The sequence below is a fragment of the Protopterus annectens genome, chromosome 4.part1 (genome assembly GCF_019279795.1).
Source record: "Protopterus annectens isolate FY-2018-M chromosome 4.part1, PAN1.0, whole genome shotgun sequence".
NCBI lineage: Eukaryota > Metazoa > Chordata > Ceratodontiformes > Protopteridae > Protopterus > Protopterus annectens.
The window spans coordinates 820,335,068-820,361,759 of record NC_056734.1 but is presented as its reverse complement, the minus strand read 5'-3'; the positions used below and the strand labels follow the sequence as shown (position 1 = coordinate 820,361,759).

At 37.5% G+C, this 26,692-nt stretch overlaps 1 protein-coding gene across 1 annotated transcript in view; it reads right to left on the bottom strand.

Annotated features, from left to right (window-relative positions):
* The window catches only part of NGEF (neuronal guanine nucleotide exchange factor), a 760,193-nt gene that overhangs the window by 482,764 nt on the left and 250,737 nt on the right, over nucleotides 1-26,692 (bottom strand). The window lies entirely within an intron of this gene.

Below are 26,692 nucleotides of genomic sequence, written 5' to 3'. Positions count from 1 at the left end.
AATGTTGTAAAGATGAGACATTGTCTGGAACTGGCATCTCAGGAACTGCTGCTTGCTTAGATGGACCTGGTTGTAAACCAGAACTAGTAAACAAATGACCCACAAAAGTAACTTCTCTCAGCTTGAGTTTATATTTTTAAGGATGCAGTTTAAGATTGACTTTCCATGCATGGTCTAGAACTTTCTTGAGGTTTCTGTCACGTTCTTCTTCACCATTGCCCCCTATAATAATGTCGTCTACTATGATAGCACATGGATAACCTGAAAAAATGTGTTCCATTGCATGTTGAAAGTCTTGACTGGCAGAATTTATTCCAAATAGCATTCTCAAGAATCTGTGCCTTCCAAATGGTGTACTGAAAGAAGTTAACAATGAAGATTTGTGATCCAGCAAAATTTTCCAAAACAAACTCTTTGCATATATGACTGAAAAAATAGTGGCATTTGGCATAAGAGTTGCTACTTCTTCTACTGTGTGCATCGACTGAGGAGGATATTTAAGTGCTTTGTTTAAATCTCTCAGATCAATACATATTCAAATATCATTTAGACTTTTCTTATGAGCTACGGACATGGAGGATACCCATTCAGCCGGTTCTTTTACTGGAGTTATCACACCTAAAGTCACCATTTTGTCTAGTGCTCTTTTTACTTTACTCTGCGTTGCTACCAGAATCTTCCTTGCTGTTCGGACAACTGGGCTTACTTCATGGTTTAACCTCATAAAATATGTGACTGGTAGCTTGCCAAGCTTGCTTTTGAAAATATCAGCACATTCACGAAAAATATTCTGTGTAAAACTATAGTGGTTATTCAGACTTATATGGTGGACTTCTTTGTTAAATGAATCAATCCCATTCTCAAAGTATCTTTGAGGCCTAAGACTAACTGTACATCTCTTTTGACTATGTAAAACTGCAAGTTATAGCTGTTCTCAACAGAATGGCATGTGAGAACTACAGCAACATTGGTTTGAATCTTTTCACCACCATAAGCAACAAGTTTTGCACACTTTGCTGAATCGCATTTTTTCACTATCTTTCACTTTCACAAACATTTGTGCTGATATAACATTGCACTTGGATCCAGTATCTACTTTAAGCTCTACAGGTTTCCCATTAATCTGAACAGTACAAAATATTTCACCCTTTGCTGCTAGATTACCAGTTGGCTTATAGTTCGCTGTATGAATTGTTTCCTCAATCACAGATACACCATTAACATAAAAAACTTGCTCTGAGCTTTCTAGCTGATCTACTTGCTTCTTTGGATGCTCTCTTTTATTAAAAGTATATGCCACTTTGGACTTTCAAAGCCTTTTGAAATGATTCCACTTTTTACATTTGTGACATTGCTGACCAAAAGCTAAGCACTTTTCTCGTTTAGGTTCATAGTTGCCCCCACAATTACGGCAGTCAACAATAAGATTACTTGTTGCCCCATTTGGTTTATGGTTGAAATTGGGTAAGGCCACATTCTTTGGCTTATATCTCTTATTCATCCTAGCTTTGTGGCTCACACTGTCAACATTTGCACTAGTAGACATATTTGTGTGCTTTTTTGCAAGCTCATATATTTGACACATCTCTATGGTTTTCTCAACATTAAATCACTATCTAAAAGCAAAATCTTTCTCACTACATCATTAACATCACACACAAGTCTGTCCCTTTATCACCTCTTCTCGCAAACCATCAAATCTGCACATTTTTGCCTTATTTCTCTAGTTAGTAATGTATACTGCTATAGTTTCACCAGGTTTTTGATTTCTTGTGTAAAATACATGCCTTTCCATTCTAATATTCATTTGAAGGTTACACATTTCTCCAAATTTATGTCTTAAGCACTCAGGGTCTTCCCTTGTTTCAGCCTGTATCACAATATGGTGGTTCTCCCCCTCTCCTGCATACACGACAGGTGCATACACAAATGAATGCTCCCTCTCAATGGCTTCCAAGCCAGCTAGATTAAGACGTATGGATGCATTTGTACATGTGACTTTATCAGAAAAAGCAGCCTGTATGAAAATATATTCTTATTCAAACACTCTCCAATTCTCAGCAATATTATTATCAAACACCAGCGGTTCAGGTCTATGAAATCTCTCTCCCATCACAACAAAATATGTTTATACATAAGGTAGTTGTAATTATGCTGAAATGCACAACAATCTCTTTGAAAAGGCTTCACTTTGACAATGCAAACACTGCAAACATTCCAGAAACTTCAGACACTTCAAATAATGTGAAAAAGTAGTAAATTATGAAAAAATGTGGTCCTTTTAACCTTATTGTACAATTAAAAAATTTTGGAAGTTGTTTTGAACACTTTCATATTTATTTTGAATACTTTTATCAGTATATCACAATTTCAGACATTTCGTTTATCTCTGTAATTATTTTGAATGTTTTGAATGCTTTGCCAAATAAACAGCGACTGAAAAATCATAAACAAGTTTAAGTACCTTTGAATAATTGCTGACCTGTTTGCGAGTTCACTCTGGTATATTCCTCCTCTTTTAACCGTGTACCTCATTGCTTGTGTGTTGAGTCAACTTTGGATCCCATTCTGGCACCATGCCGTTTTAGATATACTGCTTCTGACACCATGTCACTTGTCTCATGCATTCAAGAGAGACGGTAAAGTGGTGTATGGGTTCACGATATTAACTGTACATAAACACATCATGAACTGTAATTGGAACATGTAATTAAGCTAACTGATTTGCTCATTACTTCAAACACACTCACGTGTGCGTCTCCATTCATGCCTGCACTCACTCTGGCTGACTGTACAAAATGGCACTGTTCTCACACATGCTCAGTACTTATATGCACGTCCTATCTAGCTACAGTGGCTGAATAGGAACATTACACATAATGATCTAGAAAGTGTTACCATCTTTTCAGATGCTTAAAGTGTTTTATTTTTAATGAAACTATGAAAATTTGTGCGACAAATGGCCACACACAGGGTGTGTCTGTGTGTTTGTGTGTGTGTGTGTGTGTGTGTGTGTGTGTGTGTGTGTGTGTGTGTGTGTGTGTGTGATTCAGGGAAAACAAGCTGGATGATGGGGCCATGCCAAGCAGGATGGTCTATCATGGTATATGCTAAAGGCTGCATACTGACATGGTAATGAATAACATTTGTAAAAGGAGCATCTCTGTGTAAGATAATGAGGAAACACAAGATGGTACAGGTCATCCAAATGTGATTAACATTTCATGGACTCCATGACAGAGACATTGTGGACTGCTACCATGTTAATAGTGACACTATTCAAGGAATTGTGGATATGTGTCAGCCTCTTCTGCAGCTGCAGGGGTGTTGTGGTGTAACTATCCCAGAGGATACTAAGGTATGTGTGGTTTTATGTATTTTAACTACACATATCTTTTACTGACCTACTGGGGACACAGTGGTGAGTATCTTAGGCATCTGCCTCAGGAATATACCATCAGTTTCTCAATGCCATTCAATAGCATCTGAGGGACTATATGTAGTTCCCACATACCACAGAGATGAGAGCCAACACTAAGCAGCATTTCTGTGATATATCCTATTTCCCTGAGGTACTGGAAGACCACATTGAAATAAAGTACTCACATGCTGAACTAAGAAAAAAATAGCATAAACCACAAATGGTATAATTTCATCAACTGCCACATGGTCTGTAATGCACAGGGTATAATCTGCAATGTGTCTGCAGGATACTCAGGCAGTTATTATGACATCATATGGTGCACCTATGACCTGTACTAACAGTACTTGGGAAGGGGGACTTTAATGCTGAGAAGCGTCAGTGTCAATGGAGGTGTGTGATGTAGAGGGGTCTATGATGGTGTGAGTGTTGGTCTACAGGGACACAGCCTCAGCAGAAGTTACAGCACATTGAAACAAAGTACCTTTATTTGTTGTTGGTCTACTCAACAGGTCCAGGGCATGCATGGCTGAGAATTCAGCATCCCATGTAAAACCCCACCCACAAGAACTGACTTCTCGAACTAAATATGCTATGAACCTGGCTACATGACAATGTGCTGCTATGAGCTGTGCTACTATGATGATGGATAGAGCCATAGGGATTGCCTTTCTTGGGAATAGATACCTCCACAACAGATACTGCTTTGGAAGTGCTAGCATTCTGGCAGTGGGACACAGCCATCCATGGCTACATTTGCTATCATCTGTGGCTATAGCAGATGACCATCTCTGTTGCATCTGGCAGGTGAACCAGAGAAGACATTGCACATTCCAGTGTGTGATTGACTCTAACCAAGGAATTATGCATATGGGGCATGCACTGTAGTAAGATATCATGCACACTCTGAATCACCCTCACCATCTCCACCATGGCCACAGTGTTATTCACTTGTGCCTCCACAATGGTCTTGCACATGTACTGGGGTGTGGTGATTGTCATATTCATCACAGGGGAGGCTAGTAACTATGTCTACAGTTAACACAAGTACTCACCCACCTGTGTGTAGCTCTCTGACCATGAGTGCTATAGACAGATTCTGTCATCTTTCTACTAGAAGCCAGCATACTTTCCTGATCAATAGTGTCCCCATTAATTTGTCCTCCCAGTGATGTGTTGGTAGCCTGGGTACTCATGGGTATAGTGGGGGTTGTTTGTGTTGGGGATGTTGTGGTCACATTCTCGTGTCTGGCACATACTCTGTCATACTTGACTGAACCAGCTCATTTTTGTCATTATCAGAGGCTGCAGATCCTAAAATATCAGGTTCCACAGTGTGGGTGCCAGATAAACAATCACCTGTCAGTACAATAAAGCTCAAAATATTTGGCGTAAGTATGTTATATGCCAGACATCTTTAATAAGCTTTATAGTGACTAAGAGGTTCAGAGAACTTGCAGGTACTGATACAAAAAATAGGTCTACATATCTGGGATATCTGCAGTGAATTGTCTCTGGGGCCTGTCTAGATCTGCCCAAAAATAAAGGATGACACTGTAGGACTCCATAGAGGTGAAACTCCCTCTTAGAGAGGCCAGGAACTCTTCCATCACTGTAAAAAATGATACATGAGATAACCTTCCAACCTGTTGACTTACATTCCCATGCCAGGAGTTGTTCTCCTTGAGTTGTACTATGTATCATATCAGTGGCTCTGTGTTGTACCATTTCATACGCACTGTCCTGACTACCAACCACATTAACATTGGTTACAGCATCTTCCAAGGCACAATCATGGTAGGGATGATCAAGGGTATGCAGGCCAAAGATCTGTCATCCATGGACAAGAAAGGCCAGGAGCAGCACCTCATTCTCTGCAACTGAGAATGTAGGCTTAAATGTGAATGATGTTCCAGCAATGCATTAGTGTGTTTCTGCTTGGCCTGTGTTTTAGGCATTGGTCTATTGGTATGAAAAACAATGGAATTAACAGACCTGTACCTGCATGGCATTTAGAAATCTTAACACTGCCAGTATCCCCCTTGGCCATATAACATGTTCTTTGTGTGTCTGACAGGCACCTGAGTCTACTGAGCACTTGCCTCCCACAAACCAATGACAAAACTGCTACTTGACCAGGAGATACGACTTTAATAAATATTTTTGCTACTGAGATATGCATAACATGTACAATAGTAAAATGTATTAAACAGTGCTTTGAGTATGTGCACATGGGGGTGTCTCCCATCAAGCTTGGCAATCCTGTAGCTTTATCCTTGCAGCCCCCAATACACCTTGTGCAGTACACTCAAAAGTACTGTCAAACACACTTTTTATTGTTAGCAGGCTGAGTAGCATACAAAAGCAGCCATACTACAAATTAATGGACTTGTAAAAAGTAGCACTTAACTCATGCAAGCAGATACATTTTTTATGTTTTTTGTTTTAATTCACATTTTGCAGTAGCACATGATGAGCTCCAGAAGTTTCTTCCATAGCATGATAAGGCTATGTGCCTCTTGTCCTGCTTATATTGTGCAGAATTACCTGGTTAGAGCACAGAGGTGGTATATGGAGGAAACAAAAATCTTTCACTACCCCCTCTATCAGGATTACAACTGGAGGCTTCTGCAGGAATTCTATGAAGGGTTTCAATGTAAGACTGAAGCGTGAAATAGTTTTGTCCAGGTTATTACCTGTGCAACTGTCATCCAATGCACATGGTGGAGGATAGGGGTGTCAGTGCCCTCACTTTTACAGTAACATGAGGTGCCACAATCCGCACCTCCTTGGCTGAAGGGAGGATGAGTTTAAACAGCAGGCACCACCTACTTACTTTAAGAAGAACTGATGTTTGCTTCACATTTAAACTGGCACTGTATGCATTCCACAAATATTCCACAAATATTACACTATGCTTTTTTTATATCTATAGCCCCTGAACATATCAAAAGGCATAGGCAGCTGCATTGGAGAAGACCAGAAGAGAGCTCTTGGGTGAGTATACTTGGCACAGACTCTCTTGCTTTTAATGCAGTAGGGATTCATTCCCAGAATGTATAGTTTTCATAGACCAGTGCCACTTCTGTCATAACTCAAGTGTGTTTGTGCATGCATTCTGTCATATATGTGGACAAGTGGGTCAGTATTATTAAGGCTTTGCTCCCACATTATGAATATGTTTGTGGGTCCCTCCATTGTATTATCATGCATTATTTGACAGTTATTCTTCTGCTAACTGCATTAGGTAGGGCAAATATGTATGATCACCATTACTGGCTAAGTGGACATTTTTGTCAGTACAGTTGTTTCCTTTGCTTATAACTTGTGAGTGAAATGTTAAGTCTGAGTAACATGGTTTCTTTATATGTAGATTTGTCTCAAGACATCAGCATTATATCTTGGACACGCAAACCCTTTTGGCTTGTCTAATTAACTTATTATATTAATCCCCTATCTGTCAGAGTTCAGGTCCCCTCTCAGCTGTGCATATTAACAGCCTTGTTAAATTGAGAAGTTCTTTTGCTGTATTACTTAAAAATATTTGTTTTTGTGTTTGTTTGTTTGCTAATTTATTTATTTATATTTTTAGTTTTGTTAAATGGGTATATACACTGGTCTGAAAACCTTGTTCAGACATAGCTCAGGCCACAGAAACAATAGCTATGTAATAAGAACTTAGAGCAAAAGTTGCAAAACAATAAGCATAACCAGTAAAATAAAATAAAATAGCAAACATTATGTATCAGTAATATTATATAAAAAACAGTATATATATATATATATATATATGTTTGCCTCAGGAACATAAATGTCCTTCGAAGCACACATGTTTTTACACATCTTTTTGAAATCATTCTTTAAAAAAAAAATCTACAAAACTGATTAAATGTTGGATGCTTCTTCCTTGCTTATAGTACACAAGGTTTGATTTTCATCTGCACCATATTCCCTGTGAACTTCACAGCTCTCTTTCTCGTTGTCATTACTTTTATTCTACTTTTGTACTAGTGCTCCCTTTTTTGATTAATTTATATCTAGAGTTCTTGATAAAGTCAGTCTGTTTAAGTGTTACTTGCTGAATCATTTTTTATGTCACTGATTATTCTGCATCCTGGCAGTGAGTCATACAACTCACCAAGTGCAGTCTTTGCCTTTGTTCTTTACCTTACTATCACGAACATCTACAGTCTCTACTGAACCTTGGTTTCTTATAAAGAACGCATGCTGAGTAAACATAATTTTTTTCTCGGCTTGTAATGATTTCTGAATCCACTCTTTATTGCTGTGTTTTTGTCGTTTTTTTTTTTTTTTCTTGAAGGGCAAAGTAGCAAATACTTTTAGGGCTTCTTCCTTGGGACCTGTAAGAACATGCTACCCTGTTCCTTTTCAAGTGCCTTGGTTATTCTGTTTGCATTCAGTAATAGACAACTTCTTCATCCACAGTTCTCACTTTTCTTGTAAATTTATTTGCAGGAAAAGAATCTTAGTGGTCACAGCTGCATCTTTTCTTTGAAACGACAACATAGTCTGAGGGCTTCTCTCAAGTTATACAAATGAAAGACTTAATAACAACTTTAAGTTGAAAAAAATGGATTTCAAACTGGGAATTTTATTTCTGCATTCTTGAATTTTAACCAACTTTAAAATAAATGTATTTGTTAATTTTGACACCATGTAGCATTTGCAGTGTTTGTCAGGATGACCATTAAAATCACAAAAACCTTTGATGTGAGATCAGCCTCTGTAAGGCCATTATGCTGACTGCCCTATAAAAACAGGTGCACCACAATTCATGCATTTCCTGACTGTAAGTACTCTAATATTTAAATGTTTACATCTTAATATGATACAGCAACGTGTTATTAGCCACAATTTCACCTTTATGATTTCTGTTTACTGTGTTCCATCCTGTCAGCATTTTAAGTATTCTTTCACTTGAAGAAGACTATCTCATTTGCTTACTAAATTTTTTGCATAGCATTGTGTCAAATGAAAGTATAAGCAGGCCCCATGCATAATCCTTTTCTGTCTGCTGTCTTGGCAACCATGGCTTACTTGCTATGTAACCTTGTTGGAATCATAAACCAATGGGACAAGTCAACCTCCTTCCAGGGTAGCATATTAACTTTTTATTTTGGAGGTAAAAATGAGACTTAGATCTACTTTTTTCACAGAACATCCTGGAGTTCAGAGCTCTGGAATCCTAGGTTACATTAAAGAGTGAGGTTGAATGCCTCCTTGTGGTGGGTCTTTTGGGGTCTGCCTCCACCTGAACACCTGGCAGTGCAAGTGACTGTAGGATCAATATTTTCTCTGAGATCTCATCCTTTTTTTTGGATCGTCTTTCCATTCCTTTGCAATTAACTTTTGGCCCACAGTCTGGCCACACAATTTCCCTTGCTTCTTCTGGTAAAGTCCTTACACTTGATGTATCTTTGGTGGAGTGGGAGGTCCATTTCAGTCCTACTCTAGCAGAAAGCAGATGGAGTTCAGTGCTTGGCTTTGGACACAGTCTTGTAGCCAAACTTTCTCATTGCAAACCAAATAAAAAAAGCAGTATTCTGCTACCTGAATATGTAAGAAGGGGCTTGTTCCTACCACCTTTTCAAGAAAGTAGTCCATGCCTTAGAATGAACTGATGCACATTCCTGGTGATGGTACAGTTCCTGGGGTGATCAAATGCTTTGGAAGGCATCCCAAGTTGCAGTTCAACTCATTATGATTGACTGCTCCAGCCCCCTTCTCTAAAGCTTAAGCATTATTGGGAAAGTGTTCAGCAATCACTTGTAAGAAGAATACACTAGAAACAAATCTACTCACCATCAGAATGTTATTCAGTTCTAGGAACGATCTACTCTCTCTCTCTCTCTCTCTCTCTCTCTCTCTATCCAAAAGGGCAGGGATAAATGTGCAGCAAACTCATTTTTCAAGAAATAGGAAGGATATTCTCTTGCATTTCCTTGTTTTCCTTGATCCCTTGCCTGTTGGTTAAGTTCCATGTAGGGACATTCTCATCACCCTCAAGGAAGCTAGATCCTATGAATCCTGGCCTCTTCAGGAATAATTCCAGTCCAAGTGGCCAAGTGATCACAAACTTCAGTAAGAAGACAACTTCCATTTGAAAGATTGCTGCTGCAGTAGTGCCTTTTCATCCATATTCTGTCTCAAAGGAGATCACATTGGTTTTGAGGGCCACAGATAAGGTCTTCTACCTATAAGATCAGTTGGAAAAAAATCTTTTGATGTGAGGCATATTGTCTTCCTCAGTGTGTAAGTCTCAAAGTTCATCCACTGAACTGCTGAATTGTTTTTTTTTTTTTACAGATGCTACACCATAAATTCACATGTTTTGGCCAACTTAGGCTGTCAATATCTGGTAGAAGGCATTCTTGCACTGACAAGCCAATTTTTAGGGGGGAGGAAGATCCTTCATCTTCACCTGCATGAAGAACCCATCTCTACTTTATGACCTGAACTTCCTGACTGACATATTGTTTTGAACTATTTTTGAACTAGTTGGTTCAGGAAATATATAGTTTTTATCTCTGAAGAGACTATTCCTGTGGCCATTACTTCATCCCATGGATTTTGAAACTCTAGGCTTATATATGTAAAGATGTTTACTTAATTGCTTTCTCTTTCTAAATGAATACTCATTTCCTCCCTAAGTTAGCATCTGAGCTTTCATTTAACTAGGTTATTGGATTACTATTCTTTCTAGATGCTAAAAATAACGTGTGTGTGTGTGTGTGTGTGTGTGTGTGTGTGTGTGTGTGTGTGTGTGTGTGTGTGTGTGTGTGTGTGTGTGTGTTGGGGGAATATAACCTCTTGCCCTGTATATTCATTGTTAGTTGCAGTTTTACCATCATAGGGTCCACATTGATGGGAAAATGTGAGATTTGTTAGTTTCCCTTATGTCTGTCAAGTATGGCAAACAAGCCAACCAAATTTAATTTCTGTTATTTTCTTTTGTTGCCAAAAAGCTATTAGAGCCCTGGGTAATTTAATACCAAGAAATGTCACTGAGGAAATGAACTACTTCTAATGAAACTTTCAGAAGTGTGTCATTGCCAGGCATCAACGTAATGACCACTTGGTCACTGATGTAAGACTTTACCAAGAATATAGCCTGCAGCTCCACTCTATAAGTATTGTTTCATTCTAGAGGATTTTCCTTTGTGTATACTGCCCTGAACTGCCTCTTCTGCCCCCTTGGAGGTTTTTTTGGTGAAATTGTTTGGGATGTTCTACTCGTTGCACAGGTGCCTAGCAGTAAACTATAACAGTTATGCAAATACTCACAATATTAGCGATGCTCTGATAAAGCGCTCAACAGTGAATGTCTTACTGACTCTTTTTATGTCCATTGCTTGACATGCCCAGCTTCTCTGTAGGAAAACATCTTGTAATCAACCATTACATTTGTAATTATACAACCCTGATAGCTAGTATTTCATCTTTTCTAGTGTAACCCCATGTTTAATCAGTGGAAAGAATGGAGAAGCCCAGCCTTGTGCATTCCCTTGGCTTTGACACAGGTACACAATGCACAGCCCAAAATGGATACTCATTTCACAGAGCACTGCAACTTGAGATGTTTAAAAAGACATAAAAGGAGGTCATAGACGGCTTCACCCCAATATTCTACTTTGTAACTTATTACTTTATTGAGGGCAAATACACTGAAGCACATTTGATTAAGATCAGATCAAAAGGCAATTCACTGAGAAATTATATCATTCATACCGAAGTATGGTGAATGAACAGTGTAGAAGAGTTGCACGTGTGGTATTCTAGTACTGGTCAATAAACTTTATCTGGCCATAACATATTCAGTCACATCCATTCAACTCTTGCCAGAAGCAGTTTAAGAGAATGTTGGCATGACATAAGGTCAATGCTTTCTATAACTGTTATGTAGGAAAGATATTTTAGTTAATTACAAAATGATTCAGGCACCTAAGCAGTGAGACATTTCCCCTGTAGTACATTTGATTGGGGACAAATTGCTGAAGTGACATTCAGCTGCAGAGAAATATCGCTGTTAAGAATATCCCATGGGCAAAGAAAAGAATGTGGTGCCATCCCCACAACTTCAATAATCAAATGCACAGGGGGAAAATAGTGTCCATGGCCCCCAAGACAACATGAGACAGCTGGCAGTATGACAGGCATCAGCAGCAGGCTGGCCAGTGGGCATGTCAGTGACAGTAAAAATGCTGTGCACAATGGAGCGTGCCTTTAAAATTGGTGTGTAGACCACAACCCCCTTCACAATGTTTTGGAAACATTACCTAAAATACACACTGTAACATAAATGTAACACAGTAGCATGTAGTATTTCTTCCATGCTGCTGCACACTTCTACATGTTATAGTTACATAAGCATGTACTCTGCACTGGGCACAACATTCATTACTTCTTCTCCCAGCATGCACTTGGTTATTAAAGCTGTGGACATGGCAGTGTGTGCTTCTCTTTGCCCTCAGGGAATTCACAACAGCCATATTTCTCTTCAGCTGAATGTCACTTCAGCCATGTGTCCCCAACCAAATGTGTCACAGGGAAACGTCTCGCTGTTAAGGTGCCTGAGCTCATTACAACAGTCATAGGAAACTGCATGTCATTTTAAATTTATGTTGTAATGTGTTGCACAAAGCTTAGCAGGCTTGCCAAAATTGTCTTAAAATATTACTATAACATGCACTCACAGGTGGCTGAAAGAAAAAAAACAGTAAAAGCTCAGAAGGCTGATTGCTGTCTATTAAATGAGGACACACAGGTCAATAAATAACATTTGTAAACAAGTATAAAGTACACTGTGACTAAGAAAGACTTTGTTTAAAGTCCACACAAACCCTCTGGCAAGAGATATATGTGCAGTTCATTCCTTTAGCACATGACTGCTTTCCACTACAAATACAGTCTACATTGTGCTTTAGTATTCCCGCTACATTAACCCAGTTATAAGACTGTACCAGAATGACTTTCTGTCAAAGAAACCCTTCAGAATATTGTTCTCCTTATCAGATAACTTCAAAATTCTACAACACACTCCCTGTGGAAAATTCCATTACTTTATGAAGTACAATTATCAGGCTTACAGACCTGCAGGCAGCAGAATTTTATTTGGTATCCCTCATTGTATGATGACAATATATTCATACTGTATTAATATTTTGAGGTAACTGTGTCAGGATTGCTGAGTTTTCTAAACAAGTTCAACTTGGAAATTAAAAGGAATACTATAAAAATGTGGTATGCAATAATCTGTATGATGGGTAAAATGCTCATCATAGTATAAATGGTATTAAAACTGGTGATGGCAGGCTATTAATTAATAAATTCCAGACTGCAACAGAATTTAATAGATTTTAATAGCTGAAATAAGGGTGAAAGCTTTTATGTTAATTTTGAGTCTTGTTCAGATGCAAGATGATTTTTCATTATTGCACAAACTGCAGATCTGTGAAGTTATAAAAAGAGTATAAAGGGACACTTTTAATATATGGGGAGGGTTTTTATTATAAAAATTAAACCTGGTGAATTCTTGTCAAGTCTTTTACTTTGCTAAAGAGGTTTTCTTCATGGTGGAAGGATTTTTTTTTCATTCCTAGACATTAAAAGGAGAAAGACAGACAATAAGCAACTATAGGCTTATAGCATTGTTGTCCCTTCTTTCAAAATTGCTTAAGATATATTTGGCTGACCAGCTATGTTCATATGTGGAGACAATTTGCTTGGAGAATTCCAGCATGGCTTTTGAAAGAAGAACTACTTTCTGCTTTTGATATATCTTGGCAAACACTGGCAGTGCTTGTAGATTTGTCTAAGTACTTTGACTATATGTGTGTGATCAGCGTTTTAGAAGATCTGAAAGTGGAAACCTATTCTTTACATTTTAAAGAATCTAATTTTATAGATGAACTCAAGGGTACTAAGGTTGGCAAGTTTTTATCACCATTTATGAAGCAAAAGGGAATTGTCTTGTACTGTTGCTTTAAATTCTATTACTGCTGACAGCTCCATGATATAGCTAGACAAAGCTTTGACTACAGCCAGATGTCTCAAGATAAATTAGCAGCTCAGGAACCTGTAGGAGCTGGCAGGGGAGGATGTGAGTGAGTGACTCTCGCTGGGTCACCAGTCTTGGAGGAAAATAGGCAGCTCTGCTACTACTGGCTTACCTCTCTTGGAGGGGAAATAGGTCTGACTTTCCACTAGAGTGACACCTACTGGGAGCACTAGCTTGGGCCTAGGGAGCATAGCCGGCCTTAGGCATAGGCCAACTAGGTGGCCGCCTTGGGTGCCACTCTAGCAGGGGCACTTTTCAGTATTTATTTGGTGTAGCTAGACCAGGATAGGGGCACTGGGTGGTGTGGTGGGAGCACCATGGAGCCCTTTTGCCTAGGGCACCAGTTGACCTAAGGTTACTCCTGCTAGGGAGCACTCTCTGCCATTGTGCACATGCAGAAACTGGTGGGTAAAGCAAGCATGCAGCAGACCTGGTTGAGCAGCAGAGAATAATGGGGCACTACAACTAGTGAGGATAGGCAGCCCCACAGGACCAGCAAGCTAACCTCCTCCCTTCCATGTGACCGTTATCAGTGGTGGGAATTGATGGGCCAGTAAGGCTTCCCAGGTTGGAATGAATGGGCCCTAGTGATCTTGTCTAACCTGGGAATGCATGGCTCTTGCCCTCATGGAACAAATGGATTGCTCAGGAGCAAGTGGAGGAGCCACCAGGTGAAATCTTGCAGGGAAAGCAAAAAAAAAAAAAAATCATGTTGCTACTTTCGAAATTCTAGCAAATGCAGATTACATTGCACTGGTCTTTTTAAATTCTGACTTTGAACACTCACTAATAGACAATTTCCTGGTTTGTTTTATCTATCCCATGGCTGATAATTGTATATTAGCCCTAGTGAGAATAAATGTGATTATACTATAGATAATTTGAGGGGACCCATGTAAGGGATGCAGCATTTAGGAACTGCCTCTATCCATTAGTGGCATGAGGGGCAATACTGGAGTACATTTTCTATTACTCATCCTTAGATCCAAGTTGCATTTGAATATGGACAGGGATGAGCTTTGTTTTACTTGAATGGATAGTGTGTTCTGGAACAGTGGTAGCCTCTGTGATATATATCCATTTCTCCACAACATTCAGTTTAGATACCTGGACTGAGAGTTTCTGATGCCATTTGACTTGCTGATGTTCAGTAGGTCCATCTATATTAGGTTAGAGGATGCCTTGTATGCCAGACATGTCACCTCTAAGCACTATGTAGGATACTGAGTATAGTAATAAATCTTTGAGGTAGTCCATGAAAGACCTATTGTTTAGGACTTGTATCCCTTTAGCAAGGTATCTCTGTGAATATTCTAATTGTTGCATGAGTCTGGACAGATACATGCCAAAATGGGCATTATGCAAAATGATTGACCTAATGAGGGCTTTGTAAAGGGGCAATAACATCTCTAGATCTAGTCACAATCAATTTATTTATAAGCTGTGCAATATAGAAATACTTTCTTATGACTCTAGGCACATGTTGGTCAAACATTAGATCACTGTACACACAAGTTCCCAAATGCCAAACAACTGGGTCAGTTCTCAGGCGGCATTGTCAGTTTGGCAGTTCCCTGGATTAGATGACTTCTCAAAGGATACGATAATGTATTTCTTGGAGTTTAATTTCAATTCATGATTCTGGAACCAGTTATTGTTTGGGACAAACCTTCCTGCATGATGGTTAAGTCATTTGGGGATTCAGTAACTGCTCCTAGTTTGCAGTCATCTCAAACTTAGTCGGCCAAAGCCCTTTGTTACTTTCCTTTAACTTTTGAGATGTATATGCCAAATGGAGAAAGTCTCAGTACCGAACCCTGGGGGACTCCATTGGTGACTGGTCTGTTTCCCTAATTTGATCTTCGGCATCCTGGGAGCAAGCATACATGTTTGCGTTTTTTGATTCACCTTCCTGGTTGTATTAACCTGATTGTATTAAATTATATTCCTTGTATAATACAACACCTCTTGTTAGAATGTATTTTAAATTTTTAGTTTGGAACAGTCTTCTAGTAAGTAAAGAAACAAAATGTATGGACCAATAATGAAAAAACTACCCATTTCAGAAAATTTCAACCATAAAAGGCCACTCAAACTTCTGTCATTACAATCCACCAATATCAGTAAATATGCAAAATGTCTGCAGAAGTACATCATCTAAATAATTCCACATTGAAGAGATCTAATGAAGACGTTACTGCTAGCAAACACCTTTATATTTCTTTGTTTCATTTACAAATAAAGTGTCTGTTGCCCTTGAAGAATAAATTGCCTATGCTACATTAAAAAATGATAAGCTAGTAATTTTGCAATGGGGGAATGGATGACAAACTTATGACAGATTCATAGTTGCTAGGTAACTCCTCCAAAGGAGAACATTCATAGGAATGCAGCATCCATTCCCTTTAAAGTACAACACACTACAGTATCAGCAATCCATCTGCATACTATGGGAGTAGAACCCACAGCCTTCTGCATCAAAAGCAAGCATACTACCTGCTGTGCTACTAGCAATGCAAACAGCTTAGCATAAGTAGGACTAAACTTCTCTTCCCTCAAAGTTCTCAACTCCTTGTAAAATCCCCTTGACATTCAACTAAATCTCTTAACTTTGCAGCACAAGAAATCTGGAAAAAGCAAAAATGTATTGGAAACCAGGGACACATTTTATATATTGCTTGTATAATCTTAGAAAGTTGCTAAAATAAAGTGTTTTGTGTTACCATGTGTTTCCTGGTAATGACAGGAAGACTGACACTTAAAGAGCTATCATTATTTAGTGAATTCAGTTCTCACTGAGTTGCAGAAAACCACAGATTTTAAGAGGAGCAGACCAAAAGTATGAACCAAATATTCTGTGAAAATCTGGACAGTTGAGAGTTATGAACTCAAATACCTGAATCACAAGTGGTGGTATGGGGAGAGAATTCATGCTCTTGAGTAACACTAATCACCAGGTATACCTAAATGGGGCATTTTGCAGACACACACACACACACACACACACACACACACACACACACACACACACACACACACACATACACACACAGGAGCAGCATAATTCCTGCAAATAAAAGAACTAAACTCTCCTTACTGGCATGACTCTGGCTCTGGCAGCACTACGGAACAGCGGCAGCATAACTCCTGTAACACAGAGTAGTAAGAGAACAAGAACAGCTAGTTTAGTTAGTTTAACTTCCGCATGCAAATCCATGTTAGTGTGAAAACTCCACTTCATTAATTTTTCCTGACAGGTCTTGCAGCTATAAAACTGGGTGGGCTCCCCCTCCCCCTGGTTTTATGGTTCCAGTACCCATGGTGGCCTTGGAGGCAGCATTAAAATCAGAAAAGGCTCATATATGATACTTTTCATCAGAATATGTCTGCTGGCTTAAGCAAATTATTTTATTACGTAAAATAAATGCTGATTCAAACTATGGATGTGTCTGCTTAAGAGATTCCAAAATAAGAAAAGTAAATGCTATAAATCTCTGATCTGTAGGGTATTAGTTCTTTCAGAAATTTTTAAGCTGACATTTTCTCAATTCATTTTCTATGTCTTTCTTTGAAATTTCATCATGTTACATTGCCGCGATTGCTTGTGAATTATTTTATTTTATGTGTTGTGTATTCTTGGCATATTATTATTATTCAGTCATTTTTGTCGAGCTCATCAAGCTTATATTATTTCCTGTCTCTTTTTAGTACATTCATAGTAAACCTCAGACAGATAGTGCTTATCAAAGCTGTGAACTGCATTCATGATCCAAGGCTAAAAAGTAATAGACAAAACTAACAGCACAGCTACTTTTGCTTTTATTGATAAGCAGTAAAGTGTTCAAGTGAACTATGGCTAGATGGGGTCAGTTCACAGCATTAATGCAAAGCCAGAAATCACCCCCTAAATTCAACATTGCAGTACACTGAGAGGTGATACAAGTAAAGCAAAAACAGAAACTCAGTGGCACACTACACTCGTCTATAAAGCCCATGCAGTTGCTACATTCCGCTAATAAAGCCCACGCAGATTCTACAGTCCTCTATAAATTAGTCCATACACATTACCACATATGGGCACTACTGGTCAGAAGCATTGGGTAGAGTTCTTTTACGGTAATAATGACCATAAAGGTTGGACAGCTGATGTATTTAAAAACAAATTTATGTAAAATAAAGCACAAAAATAATATACTTGTTGTTTAAACACAAACTATTGCTCTAGAAGGTAACTGTTTGAAATGTTGAGAACCACTAGAGAGAGTCCTGAAATATGGAAAATGTATGGCCGTAAGATCGTACTTACATATACTAAGTCCAAGAGTCCATTTCTCAGAGTATTCCCTTTTCTCAGACGTATGGCAATCTTGGGGTTGGTATGTATAAGATTGGGGTTAGTGGGGTTTGCCCACTACAAAAATAAGTTTTAAGGAGAAGAGCGATCTTTGAGATTCACTCTTCTCTTGCGTTTTTTTTTTTTTTTGGCATGTTAGGACTCAGCATTTTAAATGCCAACATTTCAATAGGGATCCAGTTTGGATTAAACATTTCTTTAAGATGGTATCATACTTAGAACTCTCTTCACTAAAACACTTTTAATTTGAAACATACAAAAAGTGTGGATGATCATGAAAAATTGAAAAGAAAGTCAAAGAGAGCCTATGAAAATACAGCTTTTGAAGGTTTTTTTACAAGTGATATTTTGTTTTCAAGCAAACTGCATATCAGATAAAAATCCATATAAATGTATTTCATTAAAAAAATCAATATCTTGTGTTTATTAATATTCTTAAGAAAGCTAGCAGTATAATACAAATGACGCAATGTCAACCGGCTACTTAATAGAACCAAAAACTTAATTAACTTTTAAAAACAATACACCTGAGCACTTTCGTTTTAATAATTGAAGTTTGAACTTCCTCAGATATCTTTCTCTAAGAAACCCAGCATTTAAATATTCTGCCATTAATTGCCAGATACCCAGAATTATGTCATATTCCCTCGAAAGTTTAAAGTTGCATTCTCATTCCTTCCGGTTGATAATTTACAGCAATAAACACTTAAATGGTATACTAATGAATCATAATAATATGAAAATATATGAAGATATAAAGTAAAAAAGATTTTAAAATAGCTATGTAAATTCACATAAATATACTAACAAAACTGAGCTGATGGCTTAGATTCTATTAAACATCATTTAAGACATGCTTTTTAGCATCCAAATTATAGATTCACTACCTTATATAATAAATATAATAAATATATATAATAAATAATATTACATAATTTATCAACACTCATATTTAAACAAAGCCTTTTGGCATAGTAATGCAAGCTAAAAAATAATAAATAAATACATACAGCTATGTGATGTATATCTACAAAGTGCCCTAAGCATTACTACAGGATATGTTTTTGGAACAAAGAATTGATGTAGAGTAGTACAATTATCTAACAATGGCAATGCCAATAATACCAGTGATGTTTGGAGCTCCAAAAATACATAGGGATATAACTAACACCAGGGGTGTTTATTGTTATCAGTTATCTACCTGCTGGGTTTCTTGGAGAAAGATATCTGAGGAAATTTGAAATTATTCAAACAAAAGTGCTCATGCATATTGTTTTTAAAAGTTAAAGTTTTTGGTTATATTAAGTGGCCAGTTGACATTGCGTTATTTGTATTATTTAGATTGTCGAGTTGTCTCATTATATTTGCAGTCTGTTTGTTTACCGTGATGTCAAGAAAACTAGCAGTATGACTTAGTAATTCTGCTCCTAATTAAAATAATTCTAAGAAGACTACAATAGCATATAACATAGCTACTGTATTAGGATCACTACAACAGCCTCTAACATAGCTACTGTATTAGCATCTATGATGTCGAGTTTTCAAGCAAACCATGCAATCAAACAGATTTTTCATTCACTGTATAATGAAAAATATTTTCCAGCACCATCTTTTCAAGTGTAAAGAAATCAAATGAAGGAAAGCAGTCACAAATCCACCACGAAAGTAAATCAAGAATTCACTTGTATTAATGTCTATTTGAGTAAGTGTGTGTGTGTGTGTGTGTGTGTGTGTGTGTGTGTGTGTGTGTGTGTGTGTGTGTGTAGAATTGTCCTTGACGATTTCTCATTACTTAAATTTTTGGTTACCATCTCTGGTTATCTTCCAAAATCTATCACTATCATTAACAGCAAAATATATTGTGTCAGCAACTCCCCTGCGTTTGCAATGCCCTAGAGTTGTAAACTCTGCCTTACTCTACTTGGTTATCTTCCAGTCTCAGTGGACTTCCTGTTATTGAACTGGTTATCTTTAAAAGTCCCCAAACACTATTACTGCCTTGTTTGATTAGCTCAACAAGTAACTGACTATGCTGTTACCCTGCTTGGTTATTTCAATGTATACTTTAATTACTCTAGTTATTTATCAATGTTCCTTACTGCTGGCACCCTGCCCAATTATTTTTCAAACTCCCCAGCTTTGTTGACTCCTCAGTGTTCCAGCCTGGTTATCTCCCAAGTCCATGGCCCTAGCTATCCTTGTTATTTCTTGAAGACCTCACTTCTGTTACTCTTGCGGGTATCTCCTAAAATCATTGATTCCATCACTGCCCTATTTGGCAATGTCCCACAATCTCAGCTGCCACTACCCTGATCTAGTCCCAAATGTAGTCATTATCTCCTGGTGATCCAGCCACTACAGTTACTCTGGTTAATCTTTCAGCATACGTGACTACAAATGACATGTTGCTTTTACTCAAAAGTTCCTGACATAGCTATTAGTCTCCTTGGTTACCTATCTAAGGTATTTTATCTATTATCTCCAAATGTCTCAACTGTCTAATAACCAAGTAAGTGAGCAAATCTAAAATTACCAAATAGCATAATTCTAGCTAAAAATAACAGACATTTTTCATCTGTAACAAAACAGCACACAGTAAAATGGATTACAATAACATACTAGAGCTCATATCTGACATATAGCTGAATAGTCGATAAGTCAGTTACTGTTACTAACAGTGACTATAAAAATAGAAAACAATATAATAGTCCAGATTAACTGAAATTATTAAATTACCATTGTCTATTTTCCACAGTACATTTACCTGCCATTACTCTATCCCTTTGCCTTATAAAGTAATTGGCTTTGCTAATCCCCACATGGTTACATCTTTAAATCCATGTGTCTGGTTTTACCTAACTTGGGTATCTACGTGAAGATTGGAATCTGTAAATATCACAGCTAGTCATTTGTTTCCCATGTAAATGATCAAAGTAGAAAGTGTTTGGTGCAATATGGTGTATAATGCCTCTTTTCTCATGGCTCATTATCTGTTCTCAGAAGTAAACTTTCTCATGTCCTCTTTGTCAAGTTTACCTGTTCTTAGTCACTTAAGCTTGACACTGACTCTGTTAAGTGATTTGATTAGTCATAAAAAACAACTCACTGGTTCCCTAATTAGTTTGCAAAATTGTTTTGCGAATGTGCTATGATCATAACATCATGTCTAAAAACTATTTTGATTAAATACTGTTTTTGTGGAGTCAAAGTCATTTGCATTCAACTACAGACTGCTATTCCCCCTTCATCATGGTACTTATATAAGCAAGTATAGGGTTATTGCACCTTTGGGATAAGGATGAATTCCCTTATAGACCAAGCCCTATTGAACTAATCATAATAGGGCAGAAAATCATGATTTGAAGATGCAGTTATGCCTTTTGGCCAGCTTTTCTACTCTCAAAACTCACTTGCATATTACCTTTATACCTCACTCCAAAAAAAAAAAAAAAAATTACAGTACTAGGAAATATCAAAAGCAGCTGTTTCAGTCCACAGTTCAGTTTGCCAGTAACATCGTGGTAACACTTTAGGTTATAAAGTAGTATAATTTCCACAAAGCTAAACTCAGTAAATTTAAATCAGTCTTTATTCACTATATTCCTCTCACCCTACACTCCTTCCTCAAGGTACTTAGCATTCACTACAATTTTCACTTAAGATATTCTTTGTTAAACTCATCACTTACATACCTACTCACCACACTCATATCACACTATATTTCTTCCAAATTTCCTGTCAATGAATCTCTTGTTACTGTCTTCCTAAATATTTTCAGTGCTCACCATACCTCTCAAACTCTTAGAGCAAGAAATCTGGACAAAGCCTAAAGCAATGGGGGCATACCTCTCAGCTGTCGAGATTTTTGCATAATGTCCAGATTTTTACCTCATAGTTTTGGTCTACTAAAATGTGTGGTTTTCTGGTAAGTTACTGAGAACTGAAGTCACTAACTAATGACAGACATTTGAGTTTCAGACTTCATACCTTTCATAAAATGCATGCTAACACAAAACATGTATCAACTCTCTAAGTATGTAAGAATGATATTTAAAACCTGTCCCTATTTTTAGGCCTTTGTCCCCTATTATTTTAGGCTTTGTCCAGATTTCTTGCGCTACGAGGTATGGGGACAAAGGCCCAAACATATTTATATACATATTTTAAATATTGCTCTTATAAACTTACAAAATTGTTAGAACAACAGGATTTGTGTTAGCTTGCATATTCTGAAGTATATGAAGTCTGAAACTCAAATGTATGTTACTATTTAGTGACTTCAGTCCCCTGGGATTTGCCAGAAAACCTCACATTTTATGAGGGACGCACCAAAAATATGAGGCAAAAATCTGGACAGTTCATGGTATGGCACTCATTCGTCTAACACCCGTGTGCTTTTCTTTCCACACCTCAAAAAACTGCAGCAAACACCTCTATTTCTAGATGGCTAACCTAAGGAGATGCCAAGTCCAGATCAGCCTACTACTTGTGAGTAGGTGCCACTGCACATTATTCCAGTGACTGATTTCTGTTTGGTGGGCATAAGCAAGCATGCAATTAATATTTGTTCATCGAGGAGAAGACAAAGACAAAGAAAGAAAAGGCTAACAAATTTTTAGTGAGGACTGAAATGTGGTTGTTATATACAAGAGCATATAGCTTTAATGGTAATGAGCTGGTCACATGAAGTTTCCTCTTATATAATGCACTTCCCTCTTCAATTTAAATTTCAGCAGTTTGAATATACATTCCAGACAGGTCACAAGACACATCATGTACCTCTTTCGTAATTTCTCTCATGCCAGATACTATGGTAATCTCAATTCAGGTAGCCCCAGTAACATGAATTTAGAACTAAACCTGGATTAACAGGGGTCAGCAGGGTAGGGCACTTGAAGCAAGCTCTCGCCTTCTGAAACGTAAAAGAACCTGTCAGTCCTAGTAGAGACTAAGAGCACCATTTAAAAAAAACACACAAAAAAGGAGTGTTTAATAGATGACTTATGACCTTGAGCAAGAAAATATATGCACCATTTTCATATATTTGAACATCCGTGATCCCAGAAAATAAACAGCTATACACACATAAAATCATCATGTAGAGACTCAGTCTTCCAGCTGTCAGGTCCATGGAAATACCTCCAAGTTAAGATAACATAGTTACACTACAAGCTCCACCAATAATTCTGCCACAGCTCCACAGAGAATCCTCCTTGAGAGAATACTGCTATGTTACCTGCTGAAACCACAATCCTGCCTGTCAGATAATCGTGCCTTAGTTCTGAATGTTATTACAGCGCTGGCAGGTGCACAGATAATTCCCACTTTCAACTCTGCAGCTGATAACAAAGCCAGATATTGCTGGTTAAAGATGGAAGGATAACAATAACAAAAAAGCTATAGAAGAAAAAAATGAAGTGTCACTTTAATACACAGGATTTTCTGTTGTACTTCTCATTATCAGGCAGAATGTTGGTCTTACTTAGGGTATGGCAGAGAAAGACCACCTTTTAGCCTACGGATTTAAATGTAGTTTCTGGCCTCAGTCATCAGAAAATACAGCTCAGCCATCAGCATTGACAAAAATGTTTGATAATTTCAGACCTGCCCTCAACAGCACCCCACAATGCAGCAGATATCATTGGAACATGATCTGATTTACAATGTAATTTAATAGCTAATCTCAAAGCTGCCATCTTGTTTTAATCATAGTGGCACCAGTACTAACCAGTCAGTGCAACCTATCTCCTAAATGTCTATCTCCCCAGGATCCCTTCATTCTCTTGGCTTCTCTGTCTCTCTTAAAGACCAACAAGAAAGAATCACATGCTCCACAGGAAAATAACCTCTTAGAAAATCCAAAATTAACCAGCAGAAATAGATACAACTATATCTTAACAAGATAGATCTATCCCTCAGGATGCAGTTATCTGATCTTATTGAAATCGTCCACCTTTCCTCAGTGTTGTTAGACAAAATGGAATTGAGTTGGCAATTACGTTTAAATGCACAGGCTTGGCTGGGTCTGAATGGAACATTATCCCTCAGCAGTGTTTTAAAACTAAAAGCCCTAAACAGATACATTTAATCTATGCATTTATATACTAGTTACATCCTTTTCGGCAAGTAAAATAAAAGGATTTTTGTATATATAATTCATATATTTATATATTTTTTCTTGCATACAAAAATTCATTTGCATGTTTATTTTCATAATTTATAAATTATATGAAGCTTGTGTTTACTTAATTGGCTTAAAAATGCTTTTTGATTAGTATCTTGAAACATCCATTTATTTCAAGGAAGTTGGATGGTTTATGTACAAACGAGCAGTTTAAATAACAATGTACCGTCTTTTGGTTAAATGTTTATGCTGCATAAGCATATGTTTGATTAATGCTTTCAGATGATAGTAAGATGTGTTTTAGGATATGATAAATTTATTTTTATTTTATTTTATTTGAGCTTATTCGGTTTTATAGATTTCATAAACTTCTCTTGTAAAAAAAAGGGGGTATGTCTGTTGGGACAAATCTGATTTGATGTGGGGTAGCTGATTAGATGGAATAACATTTTACATAAATTACGAGGGCTATTTAAAGTTTTAATTGGCATTTTGTCATTTGTCAGATGAAGTTCTTTAATTAATGGATGAAAGCGCTTAGCAGTATATTTTGAGATAAAAGAAAAGTCTTGGTTTATTGGTTTCAACAAGTGTGGAATTTGTTTAATTAAAGGATTAAAGGGAAGACTGCTCTGCAGATTTTATATTCCGTGCGTGGTTCCAGTTCTTTTCTTTTCTTTGTGGATTGTTTGATCCTGTGGTTCGTTTGGATACCGGGTTACTGATGATGATGATGATGATGATGATGAATACCAGTGAAATGAGTAGCAAGTGTCAAGTTGCTAACATTTAGCAGCTAGCTTCCCCAGCTAACGCCTAGCCCTATTTTCCTATCTTTCGTATATAAAGCACTTGTAGTGTACAGCACATGACCAGGCAGTTAACTGCTGCACAAAATATAGATTACAAAACCTTTATCATCACAACTTCTTCAAGAAAGAGCATATAAGATGTCTTACTGATTTCTAGCTACTGTATATGTGCATAATTGTATACGGTTGGGTGACATCTCTGTAGACTATGAACTTAGCAATGATAAACCACACTTTGCTCGGTTCCCTCCAAAACCTTGATCTAGAGTATGAGTGGCGCTTCTTTCAAAATCATTGATCCTATTTCTAGAAGTTATCACTCTCAGTCAAAATTTCCTTTCTCCTGAGTCTCCCAGGTTTCTGCTTATTATTCATTCTGTTTCTAAATATGCTCCTAAGCCCTTCTTCCTTCTCCACTAATGTGTTTCACTCTGGACTCTCTCCCTCCCTACCACCCTGCTTCACAACAATTCAGATTCAATTCAAGGCTCGAGATCTCCTTTTTAATTCCAGAGGGCAAAAAACACAACATCCAAACATTCAGACAAACTTTTGAAATCTTCATGTCTATTCCTAGCAATCCAAGCTCTGAAACATTGCTTGAAAGGGGATACCTTGTAGTGCTCATAGCTCTCAACCTCTTAGAGCAAGAAATCTAGACAAAGCCACAAATAATGGGGGCACAAAGGCCCAAAATAGGGACACTTTTAATATATTGTTCTTACAAACATAGAAAGTTTATAGAATAGCAGGTTTTACATTAGCATGCATTTTCTGAAGGTTATGAAGTCTGAAATTCAAATATATGCCATTATTTTCTGACTTCAGTCCTCAATGATTTGCTAGTGATTTGCCAGAAAAATACAATTTTATGAGAAGCAGTCCACAAATATGAGGCAAAAATCTGGGCATTCTGCAAACATCTGGACAGTTGAGAGGTATTGCAGTGCACTATCACTCACCCTTTACCTTCACCTCACATGTAATACACCCATGACTCCCACACCAGCCTATGGTAGACTTACACAAGCTGTCCTTCCTGCTGTTCATGGCTCTACTGCTGTTTCCTAGGGTACAGCATCAGACAATAGTGGGATGTAATGCACCACAGCAGCCCTGTACATTGTTTATTTCCTAGTCATTACTGCTACCTGTCTAAACATCAGAAATATGACCTTGGTTGGAGGACAAAATAAATACTAAGAATGATAATTTGATAGACAACAAACAGACACGCAGCTTTCTGTAGCAAGCTGTCATACATAAAGTCAGCTGAATTGTTATATGCTACTCTTATTGTGTTTTATTGTTTCTATATGGTATACAGCACCCATTTGTGACAAATTTTCATTACTTTCAGTAGCTTTGTGCCACGTCTCACTGGGTGCAAGTTAGAATGCTGTTATTTCTTAGTAAAAAAGCAATTTGTAGATTTCCTCTACCATTGCTCATGTGTTAGCAAAAATGAGTGCAATTTGCACCATTTTAATCCCACCTGAGTTTTCACTGTTTGATACCATTCAGTACAGTTACTGTAGAAATCAATAATGTACCTGCCTTTTTTGTCTTCTAAACTGCCATAATTTGTAATTTCTCTCTTGAAAGTCTGTAATGGAATATTTCTCTACCTGAGGTATACATTATGTAAATGCTGAAAATGCATGTTGGTTCCATAATTTATATTGGGATTATAATCATCTGGATAAATGAAAATTAATTTCTGTATGAGTTAATGAAAAGCAAAACTTCTAAACATACTTTATTTCTCTTGTAATTGTGGGACAGAAGAATTTTCTTAATTTAGGAACAATAATATCAGAACCTAATTTCTCAGAACTGAAGACAAGCTGCATAATCTGATGTGGTACAAGGAATACCAACAAACAAGTTCAAACAAAATAAT